General features: G+C 34.0%; 1 long non-coding RNA gene across 1 annotated transcript; it reads left to right on the top strand.

Moving 5' to 3' along the window:
- The first annotated feature begins 6,987 nt into the window (after nucleotides 1–6,987).
- Nucleotides 6,988–8,685, top strand: LOC131061065 (uncharacterized). Its single transcript, XR_009110484.2, has 3 exons — nucleotides 6,988–7,159; nucleotides 7,241–7,354; nucleotides 7,447–8,685. It is a non-coding gene; the product is annotated as an uncharacterized LOC131061065 (long non-coding RNA).
- The last annotated feature ends 7,856 nt before the right edge of the window (nucleotides 8,686–16,541 follow it).

The raw sequence follows: 16,541 nt of genomic DNA on the forward strand, positions 1-16,541 counted from the left end.
ACAAGTCTTGAAACTTTTGCCAAGCATCCTTGATTAGAGTACATTTCTCAATATGAAAAATGAGATCCTTTGATACATACTTTCTTAAGGTACCAATTGCCATGATATTTTTAGTGAGCCAATCCAAGTGACCAATAGGATCAGCCTTAGGATCAGCGGTAGCAACAATAGTTTCATCAATATAATGAGTTAGTCCTTTTTCCATAAGTTTAGTCCATGCATCAATTTTCCAAGTAACATAATTATGAGGAGTTAAGAGAGGAAAATTAGAAGAACCCATAGCAGAAAAAGGAAGGAACACAAGAGCACAAAAGCACAAGAGACACCCCCCCCAAATTCAACCAATCAAAGTACCCCCCCAAAAATGATGATTTTGACACTTTATATGTAGTGTGTGTACAATAGGCCACTTGCAAACAATGGAAAGGTGGATTTTTTATTTTGTTTTACAACTGTCCCAATAGGCTGATAACTACAAAGGAAAAGACCAATAAGATAGATCTATGCAATACAAGTGCCAAATTGCCCAAAAAAGACCATATGTTGAAAGTACAATTTCTACCCAAAATTATGCAAAATGATAGAATATTATGAGAATAGACAAAAAATCATGCACTTTCAAAAAAAAAAAACAACACCTGAAAAGGAGTTTGTATGAGTCCAAATGGAGTCCCAGAAGTTGCAAAAAAGAGGATTGAACAGGTATAGTCACCAAAAACTGACATTTCTAAAAAAATATGTCCATCAAAATCAGAAAATAATTCCACCACAAGAAAGTAAACGAAATTCTAGCCCATTTCAAAAAACATTGCACCAAAAAAGGAGCAAAAATGAGCAAGATATGGCCATTTCAAGTTGAACTGCAAAATCAAAAAGCTCAATGAAGGGGCCTTGCAAAAATTTAAAAAAATTGACAACTTTAGAAAATTGCGAGCCCAAATTTGATGGCCATCTAGCCGTAAAAAAAACTTCACCTCCCTGCCTGCGTAGTGTCTGTACTATATGGACGGATGACGTGGCGATGACGGGACTGTTGAGGTGGTAGAGCTGATGTGGCATCTGAGATGATGCTGAGGTGGTAGATTTGTTGGCATGTTACTAACGTGGCATAGGGTCTCCGCATGGCGGTGGGTTCCACATGACTCAGGGTCCGTGGCTGATGGACGTAGCCGGCAACAGAGCAGTCTTCGTGGGGTTGGGATCCGCGTGGTCATGGAGGAGGCGGAGGTCTGGGGGGCCGGCAGGAGGTCGACCGATAGGGGGCCGGAAGACCACGACGTGGGAAGGTCAGCAGGGAGAACTTTGGCGGGGTAGTGGCAGAACACGTCATTGTGGCAGAACAATCCAGGAGGTGCCAACAGAACAGTCCGGGAGGTGCAAGGAAGCCGATGTCGGGAGGTGTTGGGCTGTCGGGAGAAACATCAACGAGAAAAACATGGGAAGGTACAGCGGCGACTGAGGTGGTTGGCACAATCGGTAGTCGCAGATGTAGTCAGTACCTGCAGCACGACGATCACAGGGGGGTCTGCGGACCCCCCAAAAATATATTTTTTGATATTTTTTTTTTTTTTTCAAAAAAAATCCATTACGCTTTCTAATTTTTTTTTTTGAAATCTTTTTGCGGAAATATATTTATTTTGCAGAAAAAATAAATTTTTTTTTTTTAAATTTTGAAATCTATACCGTACTGCCAAAATTGGGCAAAAGTTTTCCTCCAAGTCAGAAATTTGATTTTCACCAAAATAGGCCAAATTTATACTCAAAATTCATGGAAATGACCACTTGGACGCAATGGTGAGGTCGGATCTGGTCTAGGACACCTCCAAAAGATGTTGCTCCTCAGATCTGCCTCTTGACGTCGCAATAATGCCTCTCAAAGATGAATCAATGACACTCTAATGGCTTTGATACTATGTGAGATTTTGCCAAGATCAAGAGCTCAATGAAATGTACAAAATAGAGAGACAAAATAGGACAAGAATAAACTGTATTCTCATCAACAGATAAATAATAATAAATTGTTCAATAGTTGTTACATACAATGAATATGAGCTTGCATATATAGGCAAGGCTATATGGATATGTGAGCACACAAACATGACATGTGGCTCAATAAAAAATAAGGGTAGGTAGGAAATAGGTGTGGTAGGTAGGAGAAACAATAAAATATTCCACACGAGGTGGATCACCCACCGAAGGTGGAATTATCACTCCACAATTAGTGGATATGATAAAGTAGTAACAAGATCAACACCATAAAAGGTGGAAATTATCCTACACACACTATCCCAATGTGACACAAACACCCAAGTCTCTTATACCCAAACTACTATGAAATGCATTTTCTAAGTAAACTTAAGTAAGGTGTAATAATATCCATGATGAATAATTATTTACATCAACACTCATACCTATAATCAACATGTATCTCAGCCTTTGTATCCTTGCCAGTATATATATATGGAGAATATTCTCTCATCTAGTGAATTTTTTTTAAAATTATTTTCTAATATTATTTAATATATTTTTTAATTTCTAATCAGCCTCTTTTTTAACTTTAAAAAGCTAATCACAATGTTTAATTAATAAAAAATATTAAAAGTAATCAAATTACTAAAAATATTATATGTCTAGATTCGTGACTCCGAGCTCTACAAAAGGGTATTTTTTTATTTTTGTAAAAGAAATTCTACTTTAAGAAAAATTGAGCAGAAGTGAAAAGTTTCAGAAATATAGAGTTTTTCACCTTTTTTGTGCCACATCACATGACACATAGGCTAGTCCAGTTGGACTGAGTCCGACTAGACTCAGTTCGACCGAACTCAGTCTGGCCGGACTAACCTTAGTTTTAACAATTTAAAAAAAAAAATGAGTATTTTTGAATGGAAGCATTTGAACTAAGGGAGTCCAATCGATCGCAGTTCGACCAGACTTTTGGCGCCACGCAGGCACCACATGGTGCCACACGACCCAGGGGTAGTCCGACCGGACTCAGTCCGGCAAGACAACCCTCAGTTGGCCCAAAGTGTGACACAACTCCATGCTTTTGCCCTAAAGAAGACTTTGAAGATATCCTAGAGTATCATAATGGTTTAGAAGATGTTTCAAATGTAGCGAAAGAAGCTTACAAAATGGAAGAGTTGGCAAGAAGTGAAGACAAAAATGGAGGAAAGTCAGAATAGAAACCTAACATAAACCTTCCCACTTAGACATGTTGGTGCTAAAATTTTGGGCCCACTGTGCATAGAACAAAAATCCTGCTACCTTATAAGTTTTCATTGAATGCATTTGAAAATTTTGCAACTTTTGAAAGTTTTTTGCCATGGTCAATTGTCCATTAGTCTTGAAAAATTGGGAGACATTATTTTGGAGGGACCCTATGTGACCCTATAGGTTTAGATGGAGTGTTTGTATGTGCCATGGATTCTGAGAAATAACCCATCAAAATTTGACAATTTTTTGCACTTAGGGCTCTTAAGAGAAAGTGTCACACACAATGTAGCTTGGAATGATTGATAGATATAAAGTGTAAAATAGGACCATACCTAGCATAAACTTGCCCATCTAGAGTTTTTGGCACTAACGATTTGGCCCCATGATGCATGAAACAAAAAAATATGCTACCTTGCAACTTTTCATTGAATACATTTAATAGGTTTTGTAACTTTTGAAAAAAAATTGCCATGACCAACTGGATTAGATTGTTTTAAAATTGGGACAGGTTATTGTGAAGGGCCCCTACATGACCCTATATGTTTAGATTGAATGTTTGTATGTACCACAAATTTTGAAAAATAGCCCATCAAAGTTTTACAGTTTTTGCCACTTATGACTTTTAAGAGAAAGTGTCAACATGGTGTAGCTTGGAATGATCAAGAGAGATGGGGTGAGAAAGATGACCATGCCTGCTATAAACCTTCCCACCTAGATATGTTAGCACTAATGGTTCGGACCCACGACAAACCAAACAAAAACTAAACATAAATGATTAATTTAACCTCTAACATAATGTTGACTACACAACACAATAACATTGATTTCTTAAGAAAAATAGTTCTACTCATATTATTATTAGGATTATTCCAAACATACCAAATCATTTATATGACAATAAACAAAAATAACTCAAATAACAAAATACACATATTACAATGAAATGACATTGCCCCAAATATAGATTGCTTACATTCAAAATACTATTGCAATACTTCACAATTAATCATTCTAAAGGTCAAGATCATAAGACTAATTACATGTAAACATTATTTTTAACCAAAGCATGAAACTTAAAAAGATTACAATTGCAAGCCCACGTAAAAATAATAGAAGGATGGGCATTAACCGAGATCAAAATACAAGAGTAAATATAATCATAATATGATTACAATCTTTCCATAATGTTAAGTCATAAATGTAAACTAAGTAGAATACCGAATTGTAAGCTCACAAGATATTTCCAACAAGGGGATGAATGGCGGACATTACTCACCTCCCAACTATATTACCATCATCAAGTGTAATAGGTTCCTATGACACTCTAATTACTCATCTGATCTTGGATACACTTCAAGCACAACCAATATCACACACAACTTGTTCTATGGTCTTAAAAAAGACACCCAAATAAACTACACAAGGGTTGCACATGGTTTCCACACACCATTCAATACATAATACCACGTGTCCATAAATAATCTAATATTAGTGAGCCCAAAAATCATGAAATTTTTATCTAAGAGATATGAAATGACATTTCCATAGTGAGACATTTCATCTCATAAATTAGAACAATTTCACAAGATTTTGAATTTAAAATTTACAATTTCAAAATCAAGCAAAAATCACATTCACTATTGATGGAAGCTTAAAAATTTCTTCAATTTTCAAAAAATAATAATACCCTTGTGAGCCTATAAAGCACAACATCAAACGTTTCAAATCACATAGGATTTTGAAGAAATTTTACCAAATTAATGGCACTAATTTGAAAATTCAAAAAATGAATGCATAAAAAAAATACACAAAGTTAAGATAAGATTCTTGTTCAAATTGCAACTTATGAATTGAAAACCATATCCCACCATCTAGTGTGGACATGTTCAAAACAAGAATCCAAGTAAGTATATGTAGAAAAAATAACCAAAATAATACTTTTGATCCTCTATGTCAAGTGAAGATTTTTATTTCATACAACACAAGCAACCTTGTAAAATTTCTTGAGATTTGATCTCACTTCAAAGCCTTTAGTAATCTCAAGCCATGCACAAGAAATCTTTGCAACTAAGAAATCATAAATGTACACAAAAGGAAAATAGAGAAAAACAAAAATAACTAAAACCATTTTGTTTTCCCTTTTCACTCAAAAACCACAACTCTAAAGTTATTTCTTATTCTTTTCACACTCAACAAGTTATTTTCCCAAATAGATATTTTTAGTTTAGATCTTTTTAGTAAATATTTACATAAGATATTTCACTTAGCATTTTGATCAAATGATCTAAGTAAAATACCTTTTAAAGTACTAATATAACAATTTCATACAATTGATTAATGCATTTTACTTTGAAATAATTTCAATTAGCTTATTTCATTTCCTAAATGTTCACATTACTAAAATGCATAAGACATTTTTACAAAGGCATGTAAAATAAACATATGATATTCATAAACAATCCAAATCAAGCATTATGAAAATTACTAAAATACAAGTTAAATCAAGAGTTAAATATACACATGCCAAAAAAACATACACTTAATGAGTTTACCCAAAACGCAAGGATCCAAAATATACCCACAAGAGTCACAAGGTCACTAACTCAGCCATATGGACTAGGCAAGGTGAGAAGGTTAGTGAATCCATGTCATTTTTCTCTACATCTTTCCATTGGTTAAATATCTATACGTATCCTAAATACTCAAGCTGAAGCATCAATTTTGACAATGGAAATCATAGCTAACACAATATATAATTACAAATGAAAACGTATAGCCTAGAAAGCACATGTCCATTCTACAATGACATCTTGTCATAATCAACACAATATAACCTTTGATCTAGTTATATAGAAGCATCAAGATAAAGCCATAATTATCATATGGGTGAACGTTACACAACCTCCACATTCCTCTAAGTTCCAATTACCTTGTAGCTTGAGGTTCGTTTTGGCATAATGAAAAGTTTATTCACACCCATTATGTCTTGAGACCAATCACAATAATCCTTAAAAGCTCCATACTTATTAGATTTGTTTGATAAAACCAAACTCATGCTTGATTCATTTTTAAATGCTACCATTACTACGAGATTAAGGGGTAATTATTTTGTCTCTTTATAAACTTGTATGACTTTCTTTAAGATTTCATTGCTTATGAGGATTAAAGATGCTTGAATCTTTCCTTTTGAGGGATGAAGATGCAATGAATTTGCTCGTACAATAATTTGTGCTTAAATGATTGCTTCTTTCAAACATTTTTTCTTTTCCAAAATTTAGTAGGAAATGACCTTATGATAGATTTTTCAATATAGCAAGAATTTTTGACGTATCCAACAATATGATTTATTTACATTTCATTTTACTTTAGTGATTTTTTTCCCTCTAGCTTTACTTGCACTCTCTATTCCTTCTAGAATTGTCTAAAATTGCACATATTCTATATAAAAAGTATTATAAAACATGATGTACATTTGCACTCTCTAATCCTTCTAGAATTGTCTAAAATTGCATATATTTTATATAAAAAATATTATAAAACATGATGTACATGCACTTTGAGCTTTATGGAATGCACTCCAAACTCTCTAGATTGAATCTAGACTTTTTATATTTGAAAATGTGTAAGTTGAATGAATACCATTCCATTTTTAACATTATATTTTTCCATGCCTATATTTTTTGGGGGATATGGATATAATTATCTTATCTTTGAAGATAAGATTTCTTGGATAGCTTTGTGACTTTATGGTGATCGAGGTTTTACACCATAATATAACCCTAATGCTTGATGTTGAATATATCTTTCTGTAAAATAAAATACTAGGAGGGAAAGCATGTTTCCACAGTAGAGAGAGAAGATGATAAGAAACAGATCAAACCCTTGTGTGGAGAATGGCACTAAATCCGTTGAGACAGGAGAGGACATTTGCAGATTTACAGACAAGGTAAGTTTTTACAAAAAAACATTTTTGCAATCACTAATGTTTCACTTTTTCTCATTGTTGTTCTGGTTTTGGTATTTTCAGACGGATGTCATTAAAAACCTATGGGACCTTATTGAAGAAAGTAAAACGGGAACTTTATAAAGGAGTTGGGAAGATCCATTGGGTATTAGAGCTTCGATTTCCCAAAACTTTCAGGTGTGTGAATACTAGTTCCAAACTGTTTCTTGTAATTTGTTCACTTGTGTATCAAAATTAAGGGTTTGATTTTGTGTTTTTTCAATTTTCAGGCGTAGTTTTTGAGAAATATTGAATATTGACTGAAGCAGTAAGAACAATGGTATATTGAAGTATCTCCACCGGTAAATAAGATTGACCATCATATTATTTCTGATTTTTCCACGATGATTAATAAACACATCATATCTAAAACAAGATCTCGTCTATGAGATTGTTTTCTTTTAGACTAATGAAATTTGCAGTTCTGAATTTGCATATGCATATATGTCAATACGCTCTGCTTTAGTTCAAATTGTTATGCAGCTTTAAAGAAGCTACATGCCTACCTTCGAAATATATATCATTTGATATTATTTCAAATGAAAATGTTAAATGCTCTGCTTCAGTTCAAATTAAGGTTTAGATTATTCGTGTGTTTTTGTTCTCCGATGTACAATAAGACATGTTCCTCAGTTTGTTCAGGAACGGCAGGAAATATTCAACACTGTACCATGCTACTAATTCAATAAGCATAATGTTTAAGACTTCCTTGTGTTTGGGATGGATGATTTATAGTTTGGATTTTGCTAGAACTTCTTTTTCTCAAGTCCAAATTAGTTTTAGTTAAGCACATTTTTATCATCAAATTTTGTCTCTCATTGATTGATCACAGTAGCCTCTGTAAAATGTACTAACATCTAGCTCCAAAATATGTATAAATGGTAACTTTCAGATGTTTGAGAAAAACCCAATATTGGAATTTGATTAACTCCAAAATTTTTTTGAAAGAAAGACAAGTTTTCTACAGAAATTGTCAGAATTCAACCTATTATGTGCTATAATGACCACATATATACTTAATTTCAGTGGTTTTGTACTTGTTTCAACCCTGCCATAATTACTCTTTCTTAAGAGAAGGAAAGAAATATTTCCAGGGGATTACAGACCCTTGTGATAGTTGGCATGAGTTCTGCCAATCCCATTTAGATTGCAGATCTAAAAATTTGGTTGACAGCATTCTGGAAGATTGTCATGTTTACTTATGTTGCTAGACATACATGCTCTTGGTACCATTGGCAAGGCTTATTAAGATTTATTCAGGTGCAAGGCCTGAAACTCACTTAAAAACTAGATTTCACCTAGTGAAAAGTGAGCAGAAACAGATTTTTATGGGCATTGGATGGAACGCTGGTTACAGAATTGAAAAAGCCATAAAAAGAGCTATAGCTTGTGATTACTTAGAGATAAGACTATGGATTTAATGAAATTTTTATTGGAGTTAAATAAAGTATATCCAAACTTTTACATCAGGTTGCCTTTGTGCCATTGAATTGTTTGTGTTCCTTGGGAGGAAAAAGATACATTTCAATTCTGTTTTTGCTTTTTGCTCTTATGGTGTGCAAAAAAAATTAATGATATGCTCTGAAAATGGGAATAATTATTGTTAATGCTTCCGAGTTAAGTTGATTTTTTCATAATACTTTTCTTTCTTTAACTAAAAGCAAAAAAACCTAAACTGAGGATTTCAATAAGAAACTCATTTTTAAAGACTTTTTATCTTACTAATGGAGCTTAGTAAGACACATAGATGTATATAAACACCTGACTGGAAGATTAGAATTCAAGAACCATTTTATACACAGATTAACATGAATAGCTTACATAATGTGATTTGGGAATTTTACTTTTTATAGCTTATCCAGTTTATTCCTTTAGTTTCTGTATTTTTGTATTTAGTTCCTTTCAAGTAATCTACTTTTTATAGCTTATCCAGTTTATTCCTTTAGTTTCTGTATTTTTGTATTTAGTTCCTTTCAAGTAATCTAAGGTCTTCTTTTCAAATTTTTTACTGTTATAACTGGATATTTGGTAACTTAATTCAATTAATGATATAAGATTTCCACAATGCATAATTTGTTAGATGTTGTTTCTGGATTAAACCGCATATAAGTTTTTTTAATCAATAATTCAGATCACACTATGTGATCCATCTTTAGAATGATTCATCATCTTATGTATTTCTTAGCCCTCTTTCATTCTGATGATAGATCATAGAGTGTGATCCGAAACGTTGATAAAAAAACTTGCACACAGTATAATCCAGAGACAGCATCTAACAAACTATAATTTCATCTAATTAGAAATATATTTGATTTAAATATCTCAAAAATTATTGAAGATGAAGATGAAATTTTATTTCCTGACAGTGGAAATTTAGATCTGCAAGAATTAATCAACTTTATACACATGAACATGCACAAATAAATATCAGTAGTTTTTTTTATCTGTGAGATAGAAAAAATCAATAGAAAAAAAGTTTTTGATTGATACCATGGGCATAATAGTCTTAAAAAACTGCTAATTACGAGAAAATCTATCTAAATTGACTCGTCTATGCAGTCATCAGACTGCACATTTGACTGCTTTATTAATTAACTGAAATTAAAAAAACTGTTATTTTTAATTAATCAATATGCAGTCTGATGGCTGCATATTAGTCCTCCCTTGATGTAGGAGCATCCCAGACTCCAGAGTAGGCATCATCAATACTGTATGATTTATTTTGCAATCTAATTGGTCAAATATAATTTTTTTTTTTCCTTCTTATTTGCTGTTCATGTTTTAACAAATCCACAATGTAAAGAATGAGTGCCAAAATTCCATTTAGCATGGGTGCAGCAAAGGCAACATGGTGGACAAATAATAAACATTTGCAAAAATATTTTAAATACATGGAGGGCAACCATTGGATTTCAAGTGCTGAAAAGAGGAGATTTTGGTGACATTTTGAAAGGTGAATATGTGCGGAAATACCATTCTTGGTGCTGGAGTTAGAAAAAAATTGAGAGGAGGTTCTAGGAGGGGTAGATACTACTATAGACCAGGAAGAAAAGTTAGATTTATTAATAATTTTAATATTATGTATAAATGTATCTAGATAAAATTGTGTATATTTTTGAATTAATGGTTCAGATTGTATTTAGCAATTCATTATCAGAAAGAGGAATAGTATATTGTTGAAATAATAGCTTGTTCGGATCAAATATAAATATTACTTGTATTAGGCTGAACCCAAATGCATTATGTAACTTGTAACCATTAAGGATGTTAATATTTGTAGCTAGGTTGGATCCCTTCTAGGGTCGACCTAGCACACTTAGCATGTGTATGGCCCTGTCGGCCTTAGCCATGTTTGCTATCACATTTTGTTACATAAATTCTTGTTTAGGTCTGGTCCTATTTGGGCAGTGTATGTAACTTGCAAATATGAAAATTGGGCGTGACTTATAATGTAATGTGTGGATAGGTCAAGTCCTATATTGAATGTAACTTGTATTGAGGTAACTTGTAGCGTGTAGGGCTGACCCTATATTGGGCGCCTATTCTAAAACATTATATTGTTCCTTGTTGTAAGCCGATCTATGATGAATTGGGAGGCTAAGTCTCATATATATACAAAGTGTGAATCATTGTATCAACATGCAATTCAGCGAACAATATACACACATTGAATATATTCTATAATCAACAAGAGTGATCAGCGAATTATCTTTTGGAAGACAACGAATCATCCTAAGTCAACGAACTGATCTTGAAGGCAGTGAATTGATCTTGAAGGCAACGAACATCATTCTAAGGCAGTAAACTGATCTTGAAGGCAATGAATCATACTTTTGTGACTGCGAAATGTTCTTACAAGCAGCAAACATCATCCTAAGGCCATGATATATCATTGAAGGTAGAGCGAACTTCATCTCAGAGTCTGCAACCCTTCTTGTGATAGTGAATATCATATCTATTGCAAATAAGTTCATCTTTGTATATTTGCTCTAGGTTGAAGACATTATACTACTGTGCATAACTTGTTGATTGCTTCAAGTGTTGAAGCTCATTGTAAAGATACTAACTAATTATTGCATAATAAGAACTGAGATTTATAGTTGGGATTTTCACCTGCAAGAGGGAGATTTTCCCAAGGTAGTATGGTGTTTCTAGTGTTCATTGTTTTGATTTTATATCATTGTTGTCATCTGTATGATCCTAATTTATCAGTATGATCTTAAAATTAACATGGTATCAGAGCAGATTCCTTCTATAAGGCCTAACAACTTGAAGGAAGAACTTGTACTTCTTCTTGTGCAGATTAGGGCTGAAGAAGTCTACGGTGAATCAGAAAGTTCAACAACAATGTCTTCTTGACAAATTGAAGGCATCGATGGGACGATAACAAGAATAAGATTTCAGGTGTTCTCATTCCTTTATTCTCAATTGTAGGGTCCACTTGGTTTAGAGATTTGCATCTGATTGCCTTATTGTTATTGGTGTCTTATCTAGTGCACAAGGTTCTCTTGCTTGTTAACTACTTCATCTGAGGATGTTTTCATATGTCGGTTTGTGCACTTGTTTTCAGATCTTAGTATTCCTTTTATTCTTTTAAGGGTCGCATAACTATCTTCCTAGGGTTTGTAACAATCACCCTAGTTCGAGCTTTGTTCTTGTGTTAAGAATTTGTTCTAATCCAGTTTGAATTAGTGAAGTTGGTATATGTTTATGTCCTCCTCTTTATTTTGAGTATGTTTATCTCTCAACCTATTTGATGTGGTTTGCTATGAATATGTAATGATCTGAATTGATGCATTGATCTAAATACATCCTTAGCACTTAAGATTTCAGCATGTGTATTTAGATATAAAACTAGGAGTATTATGATGGATATAACAGCAAGCACAAATAGGAAGATTGAAAGCTGAATAAAATTATAGGAGATTCAGAAACATGGAACCTTAGTTCAAAACATATAGTGTCCTCTAATCATTGGTGTGGTAGGAATGTAAAGGTAAGATGTCTTAGTCATCCTATTTAGTATCTATGCCCAATGATGACTTTATTATCTTCTTCTGATGATGCTGCATAGTTCAGATGCATCATATTCTATCTAAATTTTGAAATATTTAATAGTCTTGTTGGCGTGTCTCCTAACATCATAAAGACTATATTCTCTGTTCTATAATAAGGTTGGCATGTAGGACGAGGATTGTGTAACACTTGGTTCTCTTCAGCTCTTCATAAAAGGCTCTCATGTTCTTTGTTATGCATTTATTATAACCTTGCTCTGGTCTTCTTGTGTAGAGGATTGTCTTTAGCTCTAACGCATTTTTTGTCATGACTTTCACTATCCTCACATAATATTCATTGTAATATTATCTCTTTAATTTGAGCATACTACCTATTACATTTTTTTGAAGTAAGTATTCTCTTGATGATGAAACCTAAGATGAATGAGGTATCTAACTTGTTGAAGCTGTCTTTTAACTATACGCTTGTGCTCAACTACAATGTGTATCTTTTTGAGTGGTTGATACTCATATCTGATTTTACGCATTGGCTGGAAAGAAAATTTGGCTTATATACCTTGCTTATGGATTTTGTAAAATGTTAGATTGTCAAAGTTTTCTGAAGTCATACACTTGCCTTAGTTTTCTGATGTGATCAGGCACAGCTAACTCTCTGTTATTCAACTACGGAAATTTTTTTTACATTTAAAGAATGTTGTGTAACTTTACACTGTGATTGAAGTTGATCATAGATCGACAATATCATTTTGAACAATCTTGGCATATGTTGGCAATGGTGGAAGTCTAGTCAATAAAGAGATATTAATCATGTTGATGTTTCTCTTCAAGATATTCTTGAATTACCATGCCTTCAAGCTTAAGAGGGAGCTTGGTTTCTTCACTTCAAGGTATGCCATGATCATAATGATTTGTGCTATGGGTCCATTTCGTAAAAGTGAAGTAAGGAAAATATTGGCATTTCTCATCTTTGATTTATGGTAACTTATGTTGGATGCCTCATTTGATTATTATATTATGCAATTTTCATGAGACTAGGAAGTTTTTGAGAAAATATGAAGCTAGATGTGTAGCTCATAGTTAGAAGGAAACATTTGCTCTTGCTACTAGATATACTAATATTAGAACCATCATAGCTAATGTTGTAGGTTGGAAGTTGGATATAAAGATTGTTTTCTTAATGTTGTCTATATTGAATAACTAGAAGGTTATGAGAATCAAAATAGTGAATCTCATGTGTATAGATTAAAAAACTATTTACGACCTCAAGCAAGCTTCTTGAGCTTGGTATGAGAAGATTGACAAGTATTTGATTAGTTTAGGATCTTGCAAGAATGATGTTGATTCTAACCTTTACTTTAAAAGTATTCAATAGTGAACTACTAATTATGTTTCTTATATATATGTGGATGATTTATTTATAACTGTTGGAGATAGTCTCGTCATTAGATGTAAGAAAGAATTAGCCACTAAATTTGGAATGAAGGATCTAGGCCTAATGCATTACTATCTAGGACTAGAAATATGGCAAAGATCTTATCCTTAGTCAAGAAAAATATACATCATTGATACGATGGATTGTAAATATATGTCTACTCCTAGGGAAATTGAGTTTATTTGCAGCTATCTCTAATTTTGCAGATCCATCAGAGTACAGGTAGTTGATTGGATCCTCAATGCATCTAGTTAACACTAGACATAAGATTTGTTATATTGTGAGTGCCTTTCAGGCAGTTCATGAACAAACCTAAGCATGTTCATCTTGTTGCAACCAAGGATATCTTGAGACATTTGCGAGAAACAGTTGGCTACGAGCTGAAGTATCCAATCAACATTGTCATCACCCTAGAAGGCTACTTAGATTTTGATTGGGTAGGAAGTGTTAGAACACTTCGGGGATTTGCTTCAACTTGAGTTCTGCTCTAATCTCTTAGGTCAACAAGAATCAGTCATGAGTTGCATTGAGCACTGCTAAAGCTGAGTACATTGTGAAGCAGTGTGGCTTCACAAAACTTCTTGCTAGGTTGTTTGGGCAACCTTGGGAACCCCCAGTCATTAATTGTAACAATCAGAATTGTATTGAGATGTTTGTTAATCCTGTGTTTCATGACAGGCCAAAACATGTGAAAACTCATTATCACTATGTTCATGATATGGTATAGAAAGGTGCCATTCAGCTGAATATGTCAACATCGATGAGCAGATTGCAGTTGTTTCACCAAGCCTTGTGTTCGAGTGAAGTTTGTGTGCTTCAGAAAGAGACTTGGAAATTGTGGAGAACATAGCTTTGACTGAGAGGGAGTTTCAGTTCTAGTGATGCATTAAGTTGCATCTTCCACCCTCTGCGGGAAATGCAAGGTGGAGTCACCCTCTGTGGGCAATGCGAGGTGACATTAGATCCTTCTCTGGGAGAAGGTTGAGGTGAAAGACCACCTCCACCCTCTGCGGGCAATGAAAGGTGGAACCACCCTCTGCGAAAAGCAAGGTGTCAGGGTATTCATTTCAGTAGAGAAGTTTTGAGGTGTAAGACCTCTTCTCACCCTCTACAGGCAATGCAAGGTGGATCCATCCTCTGTGGGCAATGTTGGCAAATGCACACTCCAATGAGAAATTGTAGGTGATTGAAGGTATTGTCATTGATGGCAACCTTGCAATCATGTGATACAGACAGGCACCGGTACTGGGAGACTCTACACCAACACAGAATACCGACAGCGAAAAGGAAGAATACCGGCATCCTGGCCGACAACAATTTAGTATTAATATATTTTGTAATTAATTGTAAAATCTTTTGTAAGCCGACATGGCGGATTGTAATATGACTCATATATGTATGAGATCATTGTAGATCATTTTGAAGACAAGTGATAGGATGCGAAGTATGAAAAGTAATAGCAGATGCAATATGTGAATTATTGGTTAAAGGTTTATGTTGTAGCAGAGCTTAAACCGGTATTGAATCTGGCATAGCAGATGCTAATATGAAGCAATACAAGACATTGGATTAGTATAATCCATTTTTGTAAGTCAGTGTGACTTCTTTTGTAATTGAGCAGTGAGCTCTAGGCACTTGGCCTTCTTGCATGTGCAGGCCCCTATTGTAAGAGTAATATTCCTTTATTGGCCAGTAAGCAAATATTGTGGGTCACAAATCCCACCGAGGTTTTTCCCACATCGGGTTTCCTCGTTAAATACTGTGTTACGATGTGCTTCTCATGTTGTTGTTATTGTTCTTATTTATTGCATTATTTCTGGTTTACTGGTACTGAGGTTTATTATGTTTTTCATGTTTTAAATTAAGTAATTTGATATACCAGTTAGATACTGATTAACCCCTCCCCCCTCCTCTCCCCACCCCCCTCCTCTCAGTATCTTTGGGAATCCTAACAATTGGTATCAGAGTGTGATCCTCTATTTTCAAAAGCCTAACAACTTGAGAAAGATCTTGTCACCGGTAGAGATGGAAAACTTGAGAAAGCAATTGGAAACAACTCTTACAGACAATGATGCAGAAAAAGTGAAGAATATCAAACTTGAGGATGATCTGAAGGCAGCTCAGGATATTATTCAAGCACTTCAAGAGAATTTTACTATTGCAAGGAACAAGAGGAGAGAACTTTGTGAAAAGATGCAGAATGAGGAAAATGAAAAGGAAACTCTTAATGATTTGGTAAACAAGATAAGACAAGAAATCAGTACAAAGAAGAATGAGATTCAGGATATGACTATGAGATTCTTTAAAGAAATTGAAGATAGAAAGAAGAATGAAGAAGACTTGGTTAGAAGACTAAATGATGCTGGAAATGAAAACACAAGACTCGGTCATGAAAATGATATGTTGAAAACAGATCTAATGTACACACAAAATGACAGAACTGAACTCATGAGATAGAAATGAATCTTGGAGAATGAACTAACTGCTGCAAATCAACACAAGGAGAAATTCAAGAAAAGTTCAGAAGAACTTGGTGACATGCTAAAGAATCAGAAACTTAATGGTGATACAATGGCCTTGGCTTTGAAGTTGGTGAAAGCTCCAGTACTGCAAACAATCATGATCATAGCAAACCGGTAAGACAACCTACTGCTTACAAATTTAATGGCAAATGTTTTAACTGTAACAAGTATGGTCATAGAGAAAATCAGTGTAGATCTAGAAATCATCAGAATACTAATACACCCATCGGTCAATGTTCTAAATGCAACAAAGTTGGTCATAATTCAGAAAATTATAGAATGAATGTAAGATGTTATATTTGTGGAAGATTTGGACACTTATCTAATGAATGAAAAACACATACCGGCATAGGATA

Source organism: Cryptomeria japonica, chromosome 4, assembly GCF_030272615.1.
Source record: "Cryptomeria japonica chromosome 4, Sugi_1.0, whole genome shotgun sequence".
Lineage (NCBI taxonomy): Eukaryota > Viridiplantae > Streptophyta > Pinopsida > Cupressales > Cupressaceae > Cryptomeria > Cryptomeria japonica.